Raw genomic sequence first — 16,680 nt, forward strand, 5'->3', positions numbered from 1 at the left:
TCACACTGATTGGCTGACTGCCTATGCATATCCAGCAGCAGCTCGAGCTGTGTAAGGCATTAACTGTGCATTTCCAATGGTTACACAGTCAGCTCTTTTTAAGAGGCCGTGTCAGATGAATAAGCCAGAAATAAAAACAGAATTTATGTTTACCTGATAAATTTCTTTCTCCAACGGTGTGTCCGGTCCACGGCGTCATCCTTACTTGTGGGATATTCTCTTCCTCAACAGGAAATGGCAAAGAGCCCAGCAAAGCTGGTCACATGATCCCTCCTAGGCTCCGCCTACCCCAGTCATTCGACCGACGTTAAGGAGGAATATTTGCATAGGAGAAACCATATGGTACCGTGGTGACTGTAGTTAAAGAAAATAAATTATCAGACCTGATTAAAAAACCAGGGCGGGCCGTGGACCGGACACACCGTTGGAGAAAGAAATTTATCAGGTAAACATAAATTCTGTTTTCTCCAACATAGGTGTGTCCGGTCCACGGCGTCATCCTTACTTGTGGGAACCAATACCAAAGCTTTAGGACACGGATGAAGGGAGGGAGCAAATCAGGTCACCTAAATGGAAGGCACCACGGCTTGCAAAACCTTTCTCCCAAAAATAGCCTCAGAAGAAGCAAAAGTATCAAACTTGTAAAATTTGGTAAAAGTGTGCAGTGAAGACCAAGTCGCTGCCCTACATATCTGATCAACAGAAGCCTCGTTCTTGAAGGCCCATGTGGAAGCCACAGCCCTAGTGGAATGAGCTGTGATTCTTTCGGGAGGCTGCCGTCCGGCAGTCTCGTAAGCCAATCTGATGATGCTTTTAATCCAAAAAGAGAGAGAGGTAGAAGTTGCTTTTTGACCTCTCCTTTTACCTGAATAAACAACAAACAAGGAAGATGTTTGTCTAAAATCCTTTGTAGCATCTAAATAGAATTTTAGAGCGCGAACAACATCCAAATTGTGCAACAAACGTTCCTTCTTTGAAACTGGTTTCGGACACAGAGAAGGTACGATAATCTCCTGGTTAATGTTTTTGTTAGAAACAACTTTTGGAAGAAAACCAGGTTTAGTACGTAAAACCACCTTATCTGCATGGAACACCAGATAAGGAGGAGAACACTGCAGAGCAGATAATTCTGAAACTCTTCTAGCAGAAGAAATTGCAACTAAAAACAAAACTTTCCAAGATAATAACTTAATATCAACGGAATGTAAGGGTTCAAACGGAACCCCCTGAAGAACTGAAAGAACTAAATTGAGACTCCAAGGAGGAGTCAAAGGTTTGTAAACAGGCTTGATTCTAACCAGAGCCTGAACAAAGGCTTGAACATCTGGCACAGCTGCCAGCTTTTTGTGAAGTAACACCGACAAGGCAGAAATCTGTCCCTTCAGGGAACTTGCAGATAATCCTTTTTCCAATCCTTCTTGAAGGAAGGATAGAATCCTAGGAATCTTAACCTTGTCCCAAGGGAATCCTTTAGATTCACACCAACAGATATATTTTTTCCAAATTTTGTGGTAAATCTTTCTAGTTACAGGCTTTCTGGCCTGAACAAGAGTATCGATAACAGAATCTGAGAATCCTCGCTTCGATAAAATCAAGCGTTCAATCTCCAAGCAGTCAGCTGGAGTGAAACCAGATTCGGATGTTCGAACGGACCCTGAACAAGAAGGTCTCGTCTCAAAGGTAGCTTCCAAGGTGGAGCCGATGACATATTCACCAGATCTGCATACCAAGTCCTGCGTGGCCACGCAGGAGCTATCAAGATCACCGACGCCCTCTCCTGATTGATCCTGGCTACCAGCCTGGGGATGAGAGGAAATGGCGGGAACACATAAGCTAGTTTGAAGGTCCAAGGTGCTACTAGTGCATCCACTAGAGCCGCCTTGGGATCCCTGGATCTGGCCCCGTAGCAAGGAACTTTGAAGTTCTGACGAGAGGCCATCAGATCCATGTCTGGAATGCCCCACAGGTGAGTGACTTGGGCAAAGATTTCCGGATGGAGTTCCCACTCCCCCGGATGCAATGTCTGACGACTCAGAAAATCCGCTTCCCAATTTTCCACTCCTGGGATGTGGATAGCAGACAGGTGGCAGGAGTGAGACTCCGCCCATAGAATGATTTTGGTCACTTCTTCCATCGCTAGGGAACTCCTTGTTCCCCCCTGATGGTTGATGTACGCAACAGTTGTCATGTTGTCTGATTGAAACCGTATGAACTTGGTTCTCGCTAGCTGAGGCCAAGCCTTGAGAGCATTGAATATCGCTCTCAGTTCCAGAATATTTATCGGTAGAAGAGATTCTTCCCGAGACCAAAGACCCTGAGCTTTCAGGGATCCCCAGACCGCGCCCCAGCCCATCAGACTGGCGTCGGTCGTGACAATGACCCACTCTGGTCTGCGGAATGTCATCCCTTGTGACAGGTTGTCCAGGGACAGCCACCAACGGAGTGAGTCTCTGGTCCTCTGATTTACTTGTATCTTCGGAGACAAGTCTGTATAGTCCCCATTCCACTGACTGAGCATGCACAGTTGTAATGGTCTTAGATGAATGCGCGCAAAAGGAACTATGTCCATTGCCGCTACCATCAACCCGATCACTTCCATGCACTGAGCTATGGAAGGAAGAGGAACGGAATGAAGTATCCGACAAGAGTCTAGAAGTTTTGTTTTTCTGACCTCTGTCAGAAAAATCCTCATTTCTAAGGAGTCTATAATTGTTCCCAAGAAGGGAACCCTTGTTGACGGGGATAGAGAACTCTTTTCCACGTTCACTTTCCATCCGTGAGATCTGAGAAAGGCCAGGACGATGTCCGTGTGAGCCTTTGCTTGAGGAAGGGACGACGCTTGAATCAGAATGTCGTCCAAGTAAGGTACTACCGCAACGCCCCTTGGTCGTAGCACAGCTAGAAGGGACCCTAGTACCTTTGTGAAAATCCTTGGAGCAGTGGCTAATCCGAAAGGAAGCGCCACGAACTGGTAATGTTTGTCCAGGAATGCGAACCTTAGGAACCGATGATGTTCCTTGTGGATAGGAATATGTAGATACGCATCCTTTAAATCCACCGTGGTCATGAATTGACCTTCCTGGATGGAAGGAAGAATAGTTCGAATGGTTTCCATCTTGAACGATGGAACCTTGAGAAACTTGTTTAAGATCTTGAGATCTAAGATTGGTCTGAACGTTCCCTCTTTTTTGGGAACTATGAACAGATTGGAGTAGAACCCCATCCCTTGTTCTCTTAATGGAACTGGATGAATCACTCCCATTTTTAACAGGTCTTCTACACAATGTAAGAACGCCTGTCTTTTTATGTGGTCTGAAGACAACTGAGACCTGTGGAACCTCCCCCTTGGGGGAAGTCCCTTGAATTCCAGAAGATAACCTTGGGAGACTATTTCTAGCGCCCAAGGATCCAGAACATCTCTTGCCCAAGCCTGAGCGAAGAGAGAGAGTCTGCCCCCCACCAGATCCGGTCCCGGATCGGGGGCCAACATTTCATGCTGTCTTGGTAGCAGTGGCAGGTTTCTTGGCCTGCTTTCCCTTGTTCCAGCCTTGCATTGGTCTCCAAGCTGGCTTGGCTTGAGAAGTATTACCCTCTTGCTTAGAGGACGTAGCACTTTGGGCTGGTCCGTTTTTACGAAAGGGACGAAAATTAGGTCTATTTTTTGCCTTGAAAAGCCGATCCTGAGGAAGGGCGTGGCCCTTACCCCCAGTGATATCAGAGATAATCTCTTTCAAGTCAGGGCCAAACAGCGTTTTCCCCTTGAAAGGAATGTTTAGTAGCTTGTTCTTGGAAGACGCATCAGCCGACCAAGATTTCAACCAAAGCGCTCTGCGCGCCACAATAGCAAACCCAGAATTCTTAGCCGCTAACCTAGCCAATTGCAAAGTGGCGTCTAGGGTGAAAGAATTAGCCAATTTGAGAGCATTGATTCTGTCCATAATCTCCTCATAAGGAGGAGAATCACTATCGAGCGTCTTTATCAGCTCATCGAACCAGAAACATGCGGCTGTAGCGACAGGGACAATGCATGAAATTGGTTGTAGAAGGTAACCCTGCTGAACAAACATCTTTTTAAGCAAACCTTCTAATTTTTTATCCATAGGATCTTTGAAAGCACAACTATCCTCTATGGGTATAGTGGTGCGTTTGTTTAAAGTGGAAACCGCTCCCTCGACCTTGGGGACTGTCTGCCATAAGTCCTTTCTGGGGTCGACCATAGGAAACAATTTTTTAAATATGGGGGGAGGGACGAAAGGAATACCGGGCCTTTCCCATACTTTATTAACAATGTCCGCCACCCGCTTGGGTATAGGAAAAGCTTCTGGGAGCCCCGGCACCTCTAGGAACTTGTCCATTTTACATAGTTTCTCTGGGATGACCAACTTTTCACAATCATCCAGAGTGGATAATACCTCCTTAAGCAGAATGCGGAGATGTTCCAACTTAAATTTAAATGCAATCACATCAGGTTCAGCCTGTTGAGAAATGTTCCCTGAATCAGTAATTTCTCCCTCAGACAAAACCTCCCTGGCCCCATCAGACTGGGTTAGGGGCCCTTCAGAGATATTAATATCAGCGTCGTCATGCTCTTCAGTATCTAAAACAGAGCAGCCACGCTTACGCTGACAAGGGTTCATTTTGGCTAAAATGTTTTTGACAGAATTATCCATTACAGCCGTTAATTGTTGCATAGTAAGGAGTATTGGCGCGCTAGATGTACTAGGGGCCTCCTGAGTGGGCAAGACTCGTGTAGACGAAGGAGGGAATGATGCAGTACCATGCTTACTCCCCTCACTTGAGGAATCATCTTGGGCATCATTGTCATTATCACATAAATCACATTTATTTAAATGAATAGGAATTCTGGCTTCCCCACATTCAGAACACAGTCTATCTGGTAGTTCAGACATGTTAAACAGGCATAAACTTGATAACAAAGTACAAAAACGTTTTAAAATAAAACCGTTACTGTCACATTAAATTTTAAACTGAACACACTTTATTACTGCAATTGCGAAAAAACATGAAGGAATTGTTCAAAATTCACCAAATTTTCACCACAGTGTCTTAAAGCCTTAAAAGTATTGCACACCAAATTTGGAAGCTTTAACCCTTAAAATAACGGAACCGGAGCCGTTTTAAACTTTAACCCCTTTACAGTCCCTGGTATCTGCTTTGCTGAGACCCAACCAAGCCCAAAGGGGAATACGATACCAAATGACGCCTTCAGAAAGTCTTTTCTAAGTATCAGAGCTCCTCTCACATGCGACTGCATGCCATGCCTCTCAAAAACAAGTGCGCCACACCGGCGCGAAAATGAGGCTCTGCTTAAGCTTTGGGAAAGCCCCTAAGGAATAAGGTGTCTAATACAGTGCCTGCCGATATTATTATATCAAAATACCCAGATAAAATGATTCCTCAAGGCTAAATATGTGTTAATAATGAATCGATTTAGCCCAGAAACAGTCTACAGTCTTAATAAGCCCTTGTGAAGCCCTTATTTATGATCGTAATAAACATGGCTTACCGGATCCCATAGGGAAAATGACAGCTTCCAGCATTACATCGTCTTGTTAGAATGTGTCATACCTCAAGCAGCAAGAGACTGCACACTGTTCCCCCAACTGAAGTTAATTGCTCTCAACAGTCCTGTGTGGAACAGCCATGGATTTTAGTTACGGTTGCTAAAATCATTTTCCTCATACAAACAGAAATCTTCATCTCTTTTCTGTTTCTGAGTAAATAGTACATACCAGCACTATTTCAAAATAACAAACTCTTGATTGAATAATAAAAACTACAGTTAAACACTAAAAAACTCTAAGCCATCTCCGTGGAGATGTTGCCTGTACAACGGCAAAGAGAATGACTGGGGTAGGCGGAGCCTAGGAGGGATCATGTGACCAGCTTTGCTGGGCTCTTTGCCATTTCCTGTTGGGGAAGAGAATATCCCACAAGTAAGGATGACGCCGTGGACCGGACACACCTATGTTGGAGAAAACAGCATATTATCACAGTATATAAAAATATGCCCTAAGTTATCTAATTGGGTCTGCTTTTAATTCTACTGCAAAGTGTGAGCATAAGGGAAGAAAGACATGGAGAAGTGTTGTTTTAATATTAAGAAATGTAATGTTATCCATGAGACTATATTACATAAAAAACAAGGACCCCTTCATTTTATCAAGTATAAACATTTGCTACAAATCTAGGAGCCAACAATCATGCTGTGTCTATATGATAAATTAAATATGCACAAAACAATTATTTAACCCATTGGATGAAGCAGTAATTTTGACCCAGTATAACAGTTGCTTTTTTAATATATGCATATTTTTAAATCTATTTTTCGGATATTACTAATTAAAATATTATTTTATATTAGCAATTAAGCACTAAATTGCAAAAGGTCTACATGTAAAATAGATGTTTAAAACATGTAAATCTTTGTTAGCACAGCATACAGAGTTCTGTAAATCAAGAGCAGTGATGATATAAACTACTTAAAAACGCATGTTTATCTTATCTCCTTTGATTGTGGCCAGTTAGGGTAAGTTGTGCACCGCTCTAAGCAATCACTAATATGAAACTGGGTCAGGCAAACTTTAGCTTTCTGAAGTATAGAAATTAAAGGGACACAAATTTGTCTTTCATGATTCAGATAGAGCAGGCAATTTTAAGCAACTTTCTAATTTACTGCTATTCTAAAGTTTTCTTCGTTCTCTTGCTATCTTTATTTGAAAAAAATGTAAGCTTAGAAGCCAGCCCATAAATGTAGTTGTTACGGTCAAAGTCAGATATTGAGTAATACGGACATTATCCAAGTGGCTGTGGGTAAAGTCCAATGTACTGTAATTCCTCCATCTACACTATTTCTTTTGCCTCCGCCTGAGGGGTTCAAGGAAGGCGCCCCGCCGATCCTCTGGCATACACCCCAAGTGAACCTTGGGGAATGAGGTTTACAAGGCAGAGGCAAAAAAGATAGTGAAGATGGGGAATTACAGTGCATCATAAATATGTTTGATGCAGTGACTCAATGCACTCTGAGGAGACTAAGGCCGCTTGGGTAATGTCCAGGATTATCCAATATCTAATGCTAGGATTATCCAATATCTGACTTTACCCGCAACATAGCCACCAATCAGCAAGCGCTACCCAGGTGCTGAACCAAAAATGGGCCGGCTCCTAAGCTTACATTTCTGTTTTTTTTTTTCAAATACAGATACCAAGAGAAGAAAAATTGATAATAGGAGTAAATTAGAAAGTTGCTTAACCCCTTAATGACCACAATGTACCCTGTATGTCACTGGTTGTTAAGGGTTTTTTTCAGGACATAATAGCACAAGTCTAGCAAGAACAGGCTATTAATGCCCTCCCTCCAGCAGGCTTTGTGGCATAGAGCAGTCTCAACGCTGGTGGCAAGACCGCACTATAAAACAATCAAGTCCCAAAAAAAGGCCAGCGACATACAGGGTACGTCGCTGGTCCTTAAGGGGTTAAAATTGCATGCGCTGTCTGAATAATGAAAGAAAAAAAAATGGGTTTTGTGTCCCTTTAAAATTTCAGTGGGACAAGCACATTTTCCAAAAGTAATTTTCTGGAGCAACCAAAATAAATAATAAAGTATTAACAACCTTACTGTTTTTTTTTTTTTTTATAAAACCATATAAACATTGTACCATAATTTAATATCCTTTAAAGGTATATGAACCCATTTTTTTGCTTTCATGATTCAGATAGATTTTAAGCAACTTTCTAATTTCCTCATATTATCAATTTTTCTTCATTCTCTTGGTATCTTTATTTGAAGAGCAGTAATGTAAGCAAAGCAGCCGGGCCATTTTTGGTTCAGTCCCTTGGTAGCCCATGTTGATTAGTGACTAAATGTAGCCACCAATCAACAAGCGCTACCCAGGGTACTGAACCAAAAATGGGCCGGTTCCTAAGCTTATATTCTTGCTTTTTCAAGTAAAGATAGCAAGAGAACGAAGAAAAATTAATAGAAGTACATTAGAAAGTTGCTTAAAATTGCATATATTTGAATCATGAAAGAATAAAATGTGGGGTTCATATCCCTGTAACCCCTTGAGTGCTAATGACGGCTCAGAGCTGTCATTAGCATTCAACTACTTTTTTCCAATCTGGGGGCCCCCACCAGCTCCTACCCCGGCGATCAGGCCTGCATAGTGACAGGCATTGCCGGGGCTTCCCGTTACGTGCGGTGACGCCACGCGCAATGACGTGATGAGGTTACCGCGCAACTTTATTTAAAATTGTCCATACAAAGTATAAGGAAAGGGGGCATGCTGCTTAGAAACCTGTATCTCAGGGATCTAAGCAGCTACAGACCCCATTGGAAAGGTAATCGCCTAACCTTTCCAATGGTATAAGTCTTGGGGATCTGGGGGGGAAAAATAAAAAAGTTAAAAAAAAAAGTTTTTTTAAAATAGTAAAAAGCAGAAAAAATAGAATTCAGCTTAGCACTCAAAGTGTTAAAGGGACACTGAACCCAAATTTTTTTCTTTCATGATTCGGATAGAGCATGCAATTTTAAGCAACTTTCTAATTTACTCCTATTATCAATTTTTCTTTGTTCTCTTGCTATCTTTATTTTAAAAGCAGGAATGTAAATCTTAGCAGCCAGCCCATTTTAGGTTTAGCACCATGCTTATTGGAGGTTTACATTTACCCGTCAATTAACAAGCATAACCCAGGTTCTCAACCAAAAATGGGCCGGCTCCTATGCATCAAATTCCTGCTTTTTAAATAAAGATAGCAAGAGAACGAAGAAAAATTGATAATAGGAGTAAATTAGAAAGTTGTTTAACATTGCATGCTCTATCTGAATAATGAAAGAAAAAATGTGGGTTTAGTCTCCCTTTAACACTCAATTGCTGAAACACAAACCAGCAATCAATGGGTTAAATCATTAGTGCAAATTAAATTTTTTGAACTTTCATGTCCCTGCTAAGTACCAATGCATTTGCCACGTACACTGACTAAAGTAGTTACCTCTCAAATAAAACACCCTCCTCATTTCTATAGAGTAGCACAGATATACACCACTACCGATTTAGGACCAGATTACGAGTAGAGTGCTATTGGTGTCCTTTACGCTCAAATCCATATTACAAGTGTTGCACTGTTTAAATTACCGCAAATTCCTTTGCGCAATCTCGCAGTACTTTACGCTCCCCATATGGACAGCATTGAGTGGCAATATTTACTTGTTTTACAAGTTGAAAATAAATATGATCGCTCAAACGCAATCGCATTTAATGCTCAAACCTTTTACGTTGTATTAGCCCTACACTATTAACCCCTAAACAGCCACAACCCCCCATCACAAAATAACCCACTTCACTGTTAATCCCTAAACCACCAAACCCCCACATTGACAAACTAACCCTATACTATTAACACCTAAACCACCACAACCCCCATCACAAAGTAGCCCACTACACTATTAACCCCTAAACTGCCACACACCCACATCAGCAAACTAACCCTACACTAATAACCCCTAAATCTCCACAACCCCTACAGCAAAGTAACCCACTACACTTATAACCCCTAAACCGCCACAACCCCCATCGCAAAGTAACCCACTACACTATTAACCCCCTAACCTAACAACCCTAAGTTACTCCAAAAAAACTAACAGTACCTTTAAAAATAAAAAAACTAACATTTCAGAAAAAAACCTACCATTACAGAAAACAAATTAATTACCAACCCCCCCCAAAAAAACATCCAGCTATGCCTATTCTAGAACCCCACTAAAAAAAAAACCCCAACCAAAAATGAAAAACCTACACCGATACTAAACTACAGCAACAGCCCTTAAAATAATCTTTTGTAGGGCATTGCCCTAAAGTGATTTAGATCTTTTTCAAATAAAAAAAGGCAAACACCAATCTACAAACCTCCACCCCCCAAAAAAGGCTTTTTAAAAAAAAAAAAAAAAAAAAAAAATACTCTAAACTAAAAATTGCCCTGAAAAGGGCACTTGACTGGGCATTGCCCTTAGAAGAGCATTTAGCTCTTTTGTTGGCCATTAAAAAACATAATTTATGCTTACCTGATAAATTCCTTTCTTCTGTAGTGTGATCAGTCCACGGGTCATCATTACTTCTGGGATATTACTCCTCCCCAACAGGAAGTGCAAGAGGATTCACCCAGCAGAGCTGCATACAGCTCCTCCCCTCTACGTCACTCCCAGTCATTCGACCAAGGACCAACGAGAAAGGAAAAGCCAAGGGTGAAGTGGTGACTGGAGTATAAATTAAAAAATATTTACCTGCCTTAAAAACAGGGCGGGCCGTGGACTGATCACACTACAGAAGATAGGAATTTATCAGGTAAGCATAAATTATGTTTTCTTCTGTTAAGTGTGATCAGTCCACGGGTCATCATTACTTCTGGGATACCAATACCAAAGCAAAAGTACACGGATGACGGGAGGGATAGGCAGGCTCTTTATACAGAAGGAACCACTGCCTGAAGAACCTTTCTCCCAAAAATAGCCTCCGATGAAGCAAAAGTGTCAAATTTGTAAAATTTGGAAAAAGTATGAAGCGAAGACCAAGTTGCAGCCTTGCAAATCTGTTCAACAGAGGCCTCATTCTTGAAGGCCCAAGTGGAAGCCACAGCTCTAGTAGAATGAGCTGTAATTCTTTCAGGAGGCTGCTGTCCAGCAGTCTCATAAGCTAAACGAATTATGCTACGAAGCCAAAAAGAAAGAGAGGTAGCGGAAGCTTTTTGACCTCTCCTCTGCCCAGAGTAAATGACAAACAGAGAAGACGTTTGTCGAAATTCCTTAGTTGCCTGTAAGTAAAATTTTAGAGCACGGACTACATCCAGGTTGTGCAGTAGACGTTCTTTCTTTGAAGAAGGATTTGGGCATAAAGAAGGAACAACAATCTCTTGATTGATATTCCTGTTAGTAACTACCTTAGGTAAGAACCCAGGTTTAGTACGCAGGACTACCTTATCCGAATGAAAAATCAAATAAGGAGAATCACAATGTAAGGCTGATAATTCAGAGACTCTTCGAGCCGAGGAAATAGCCATTAAAAATAGAACTTTCCAAGATAACAACTTTATATCAATGGAATGAAGGGGTTCAAACGGAACGCCCTGTAAAACATTAAGAACAAGGTTTAAACTCCATGGTGGAGCAACAGTTTTAAACACAGGCTTAATCCTGGCCAAAGCCTGACAAAAAGCCTGGACGTCAGGAACTTCTGACAGACGTTTGTGTAACAGAATGGACAGAGCTGAGATCTGTCCCTTTAATGAACTAGCAGATAAACCCTTTTCTAAACCTTCTTGTAGAAAAGACAATATCCTAGGAATCCTAACCTTACTCCAAGAGTAACCTTTGGATTCACACCAATATAGGTATTTACGCCATATCTTATGGTAAATCTTTCTGGTAACAGGTTTCCTAGCCTGTATTAAGGTATCAATAACTGACTCAGAAAACTCACGTCTTGATAAAATCAAGCGTTCAATTTCCAAGCAGTCAGCTTCAGAGAAGTTAGATTTTGATGTTTGAAGGGACCCTGTATCAGAAGGTCCTGTTTCAGAGGTAGAGACCAAGGTGGACAGGATGACATGTCCACCAGGTCTGCATACCAAGTCCTGCGTGGCCACGCAGGTGCTATTAGAATCACTGATGCTCTCTCTTGTTTGATTCTGGCAATCAATCGAGGAAGCAACGGGAAGGGTGGAAACACGTAAGCCATCCTGAAGTCCCAAGGTGCTGTCAGAGCATCTATCAGGACTGCTCCTGGATCCCTGGATCTGGACCCGTAACGAGGAAGCTTGGCGTTCTGTCGAGACGCCATGAGATCTATCTCTGGTTTGCCCCAACGTCGAAGTATTTGGGCAAAGACCTCCGGATGAAGTTCCCACTCCCCCGGATGAAAAGTCTGACGACTTAAGAAATCCGCCTCCCAGTTCTCCACTCCCGGGATGTGGATTGCTGACAGGTGGCAAGAGTGAGACTCTGCCCAGCGAATTATCTTTGATACTTCCATCATAGCTAGGGAGCTTCTTGTCCCTCCCTGATGGTTGATGTAAGCTACAGTCGTGATGTTGTCCGACTGAAACCTGATGAACCCCCGAGTTGTCAACTGGGGCCAAGCCAGGAGGGCATTGAGAACTGCTCTCAATTCCAGAATGTTTATTGGCAGGAGACTCTCCTCCTGACTCCATTGTCCCTGAGCCTTCAGAGAATTCCAGACGGCACCCCAACCTAGAAGGCTGGCGTCTGTTGTTACAATTGTCCAGTCTGGTCTGCTGAATGGCATCCCCCTGGACAGATGTGGCCGAGAAAGCCACCATAGAAGAGAATTTCTGGTCTCTTGATCCAGATTCAGAGAAGGGGATAAGTCTGAGTAATCCCCATTCCACTGACTTAGCATGCACAGTTGCAGTGGTCTGAGGTGTAAGCGTGCAAAGGGTACTATGTCCATTGCCGCTACCATTAAGCCGATTACCTCCATGCATTGAGCCACTGACGGGTGTTGAATGGAATGAAGGGTGCGGCAAGCACTTTGAAGTCTTGTTAGCCTGTCCTCTGTCAGGTAAATCTTCATTTCTACAGAATCTATAAGAGTCCCCAGGAAGGGAACTCTTGTGAGTGGAACGAGTGAACTTTTCTTTTCGTTCACCTTCCATCCATGTGACCTTAGAAATGCCAGCACTAACTCTGTATGAGACTTGGCAGTTTGAAAGCTTGAAGCTTGTATCAGAATGTCGTCTAGGTATGGAGCTACCGAGATTCCCCGCGGTCTTAGTACCGCCAGAAGAGCACCCAGAACCTTTGTGAAGATTCTTGGAGCTGTAGCCAATCCGAATGGAAGAGCCACAAACTGGTAATGCCTGTCTAGGAAGGCAAACCTTAGGTACCGATAATGATCTTTGTGAATCGGTATGTGAAGGTAAGCATCTTTTAAATCTACAGTGGTCATGTACTGACCCTCTTGGATCATAGGTAAAATTGTCCGAATAGTCTCCATCTTGAACGATGGAACTCTTAGGAATTTGTTTAGGATCTTTAAGTCCAGGATTGGTCTGAAAGTTCCCTCTTTTTTGGGAACCACAAACAGATTTGAGTAAAACCCCTGTCCCTGTTCCGATCGTGGAACTGGATGGATTACTCCCATTAACAAGAGCTCTTGTACGCAGCGTAGAAACGCCTCTTTCTTTGTCTGGATTGTTGACAATCTTGACAGATGAAATCTCTCTCTTGGAGGAGAGTATTTGAAGTCCAGAAGGTATCCCTGAGATATTATCTCTAGCGCCCAGGGATCCTGAACATCTCTTGCCCAAGCCTGGGCGAAGAGAGAAAGTCTGCCCCCCACTAGATCCGATCCCGGATCGGGGGCCCTCAATTCATGCTGTTTTAGGGGCAGCAGCAGGTTTCCTAGTCTGCTTGCCCTTGTTCCAGGACTGGTTAGGTTTCCAGCCTTGTCTGTAGCGAGCAACAGCTCCTTCCTGTTTTGGTGCAGAGGAAGTTGATGCTGCTCCTGCTTTGAAATTACGAAAGGAACGAAAATTAGACTGTCTAGTCTTGGCTTTGTCCTGAGGCAGGGCATGGCCTTTACCTCCTGTAATGTCAGCGATAATCTCTTTCAACCCGGGCCCGAATAAGGTCTGCCCTTTGAAAGGTATATTAAGCAATTTAGACTTAGAAGTAACATCAGCTGACCAGGATTTTAGCCACAGCGCCCTGCGTGCCTGAATGGCGAATCCTGAATTCTTCGCCGTAAGTTTAGTAAGATGTACTACGGCCTCCGAAATGAATGAATTAGCTAGTTTAAGGACTCTAAGCCTGTCCGTAATGTCGTCCAGAGTAGCTGAACCAATGTTCTCTTCCAGAGACTCAATCCAGAATGCCGCTGCAGCCGTGATCGGCGCAATGCATGCAAGGGGTTGCAATATAAAACCTTGTTGAACAAACATTTTCTTAAGGTAACCCTCTAATTTTTTATCCATTGGATCTGAAAAAGCACAGCTATCCTCCACCGGGATAGTGGTACGCTTAGCTAAGGTAGAAACTGCTCCCTCCACCTTAGGGACCGTTTGCCATAAGTCCCTTGTGGTGGCGTCTATTGGAAACATTTTTCTAAATATCGGAGGGGGTGAGAACGGCACACCGGGTCTATCCCACTCCTTAGTAACAATTTCAGTAAGTCTCTTAGGTATAGGAAAAACCTCAGTACTCGTCGGTACCGCAAAATATTTATCCAACCTACACATTTTCTCTGGTATTGCAACTGTGTTACAATCATTCAGAGCCGCTAACACCTCCCCTAGTAATACACGGAGGTTTTCCAGTTTAAATTTAAAATTTGAAATATCTGAATCCAGTCTGTTTGGATCAGAACCGTCACCCACAGAATGAAGTTCTCCGTCCTCATGTTCTGCCACCTGTGACGCAGTGTCTGACATGGCCCTAATATTATCAGCGCACTCTGTTCTCACCCCAGAGTGATCACGCTTACCTCTTAGTTCTGGTAATTTAGCCAAAACCTCAGTCATAACAGTAGCCATATCCTGTAATGTGATTTGTAATGGCTGCCCAGATGTACTCGGCGCTACAATATCACGCACCTCCCTCTGAGCGGGAGATGTAGGTACTGACACGTGAGGCGAGTTAGTCGGCATAACTCTCCCCTCGTTGTTTGGTGAAATTTGTTCAATTTGTACAGATTGACTTTTATTTAAAGTAGCATCAATACAGTTAGTACATAAATTTCTATTGGGCTCCACTTTGGCATTGCAACAAATGACACAGGTATCATCCTCTGAATCAGACATGTTTAACACACTAGCAAATAAACTTGTAACTTGGAAATACAATTCAATTAGAATAATATTAAAACGTACTGTGCCTTTAAGAAGCACAGAAGATCTATGACAGTTGAAAATTAATAAATTGAAACAGTTATAGCCTCAATCCTTGTAAATAACACAACTTTAGCAAAGGTTTAATCCCATTAGCAAAGATAACAAATTCTGAAAGCAGGAAACAAATTACATTTTTTTTTTTTTTATCTCAGTCAAACTATAATTCTCACAGCTCTGCTGAGAGAAATTACCTCCCTCAAAATAAGTTTTGAAGACCCCTGAGCTCTGTAGAGATGAACCGGATCATGCAGGGAATACAATGAGTTGCTGACTGAAATATTTGATGCGTAGTAAAAGCGCCAAAAAACGTCCCCTCCCCCTCACACACAGCAGTGAGGGAGAACAGAAACTGTCAGAAAACAGATTAAGCAACTGCCAAGTGGAAAAATAGTGCCCAAACATTTATTCACTCAGTACCTCAGTAAATGAAAACGATTTTACATTCCAGCAAAAACGTTAAACATAATCTCTAGTTATTAAACAGCTTTATGTATTTCTTACAGTGTAATTCTAGTGAAGTACCATTCCCCAGAATACTGAAGTGTAAAGTATACATACATGACATTATATCGGTATGGCAGGATTTTCTCATCAATTCCATTGTCAGAAAATAAAAACTGCTACATACCTCTATGCAGATTCATCTGCCCGCTGTCCCCTGATCTGAAGTTTACCTCTCCTCAGATGGCCGAGAAACAGCAATATGATCTTAACTACTCCGGCTAAAATCATAACAAAAACTCTGGTAGATTCTTCTTCAAACTCTGCCAGAGAGATAATAACACACTCCGGTGCTATTTTAAAATAACAAACTTTTGATTGAAGATATAAAACTAAGTATAATCACCATAGTCCTCTCACACATCCTCTCTAGTCGTTGGGTGCAAGAGAATGACTGGGAGTGACGTAGAGGGGAGGAGCTGTATGCAGCTCTGCTGGGTGAATCCTCTTGCACTTCCTGTTGGGGAGGAGTAATATCCCAGAAGTAATGATGACCCGTGGACTGATCACACTTAACAGAAGAAAAAACACACCAAAAAAAATTCAACCCATAATAAATCCTATCACAAAACCCCAAGATTGGCTTTTTCAAATCAGACAATTGAAAAAGCTTTCATTCTATTGGCTGACTTGAAATTGAAAATCAGCTAATAGGAATGCAAGGGTATCCCTATAGATTTTTAGTCACACAGCAGGATTTCAAATACACCATTCTTGTAAAATGAGGCCTTGCTCTCCCCACCCAAATCACAGAGGGGAATTAAATCCCACTGTGGGAACGAGAGAATCTCATTTCCCTGTTACTCATAGGTTATAGCCACAGGAAAAAGACACCATATACCCAGGGCCGCCACTGGAAATTATGGGGCCCCTGACTTAACCATTGATCAGAGCCCCTCTTTGACATGTGGAATTTTTGACCAAGTGACTAAAACGTATGTGTAGTCAAAGTTGGAAATGTTGTAAAAGTAGTAACCAAAAACACACAAACACACTCTTACACTGAAACACACACTCACACATAAGGATTCACATATAGATACTGTAGCAGACACACAAAGATACACACAAACACACTCAGACACAGACACCCAAACAGACACTCAGCACTTGTTTACATTGACCTGACAAGTAATGAGGTAGACTACAGTTTTGTCAAAAAAGGAGATTTACTAAACAAAATTTGGAGCTCTGATTATCTTTTTGTCAAAGAAGATGACAACTAAATGATGACAACAACAGCATGCAGTGGCTGAA

General features: G+C 42.3%; 1 protein-coding gene across 4 annotated transcripts in view; it reads right to left on the reverse strand.

Moving 5' to 3' along the window:
* GNG7 (G protein subunit gamma 7) overlaps positions 1-16,680 on the reverse strand; it is a 146,910-nt gene that overhangs the window by 34,889 nt on the left and 95,341 nt on the right. The gene's annotated exons all lie outside the window — the stretch shown is intronic.

This window comes from Bombina bombina, chromosome 2, assembly GCF_027579735.1.
Source record: "Bombina bombina isolate aBomBom1 chromosome 2, aBomBom1.pri, whole genome shotgun sequence".
Classification (NCBI taxonomy): Eukaryota; Metazoa; Chordata; class Amphibia; order Anura; family Bombinatoridae; genus Bombina; species Bombina bombina.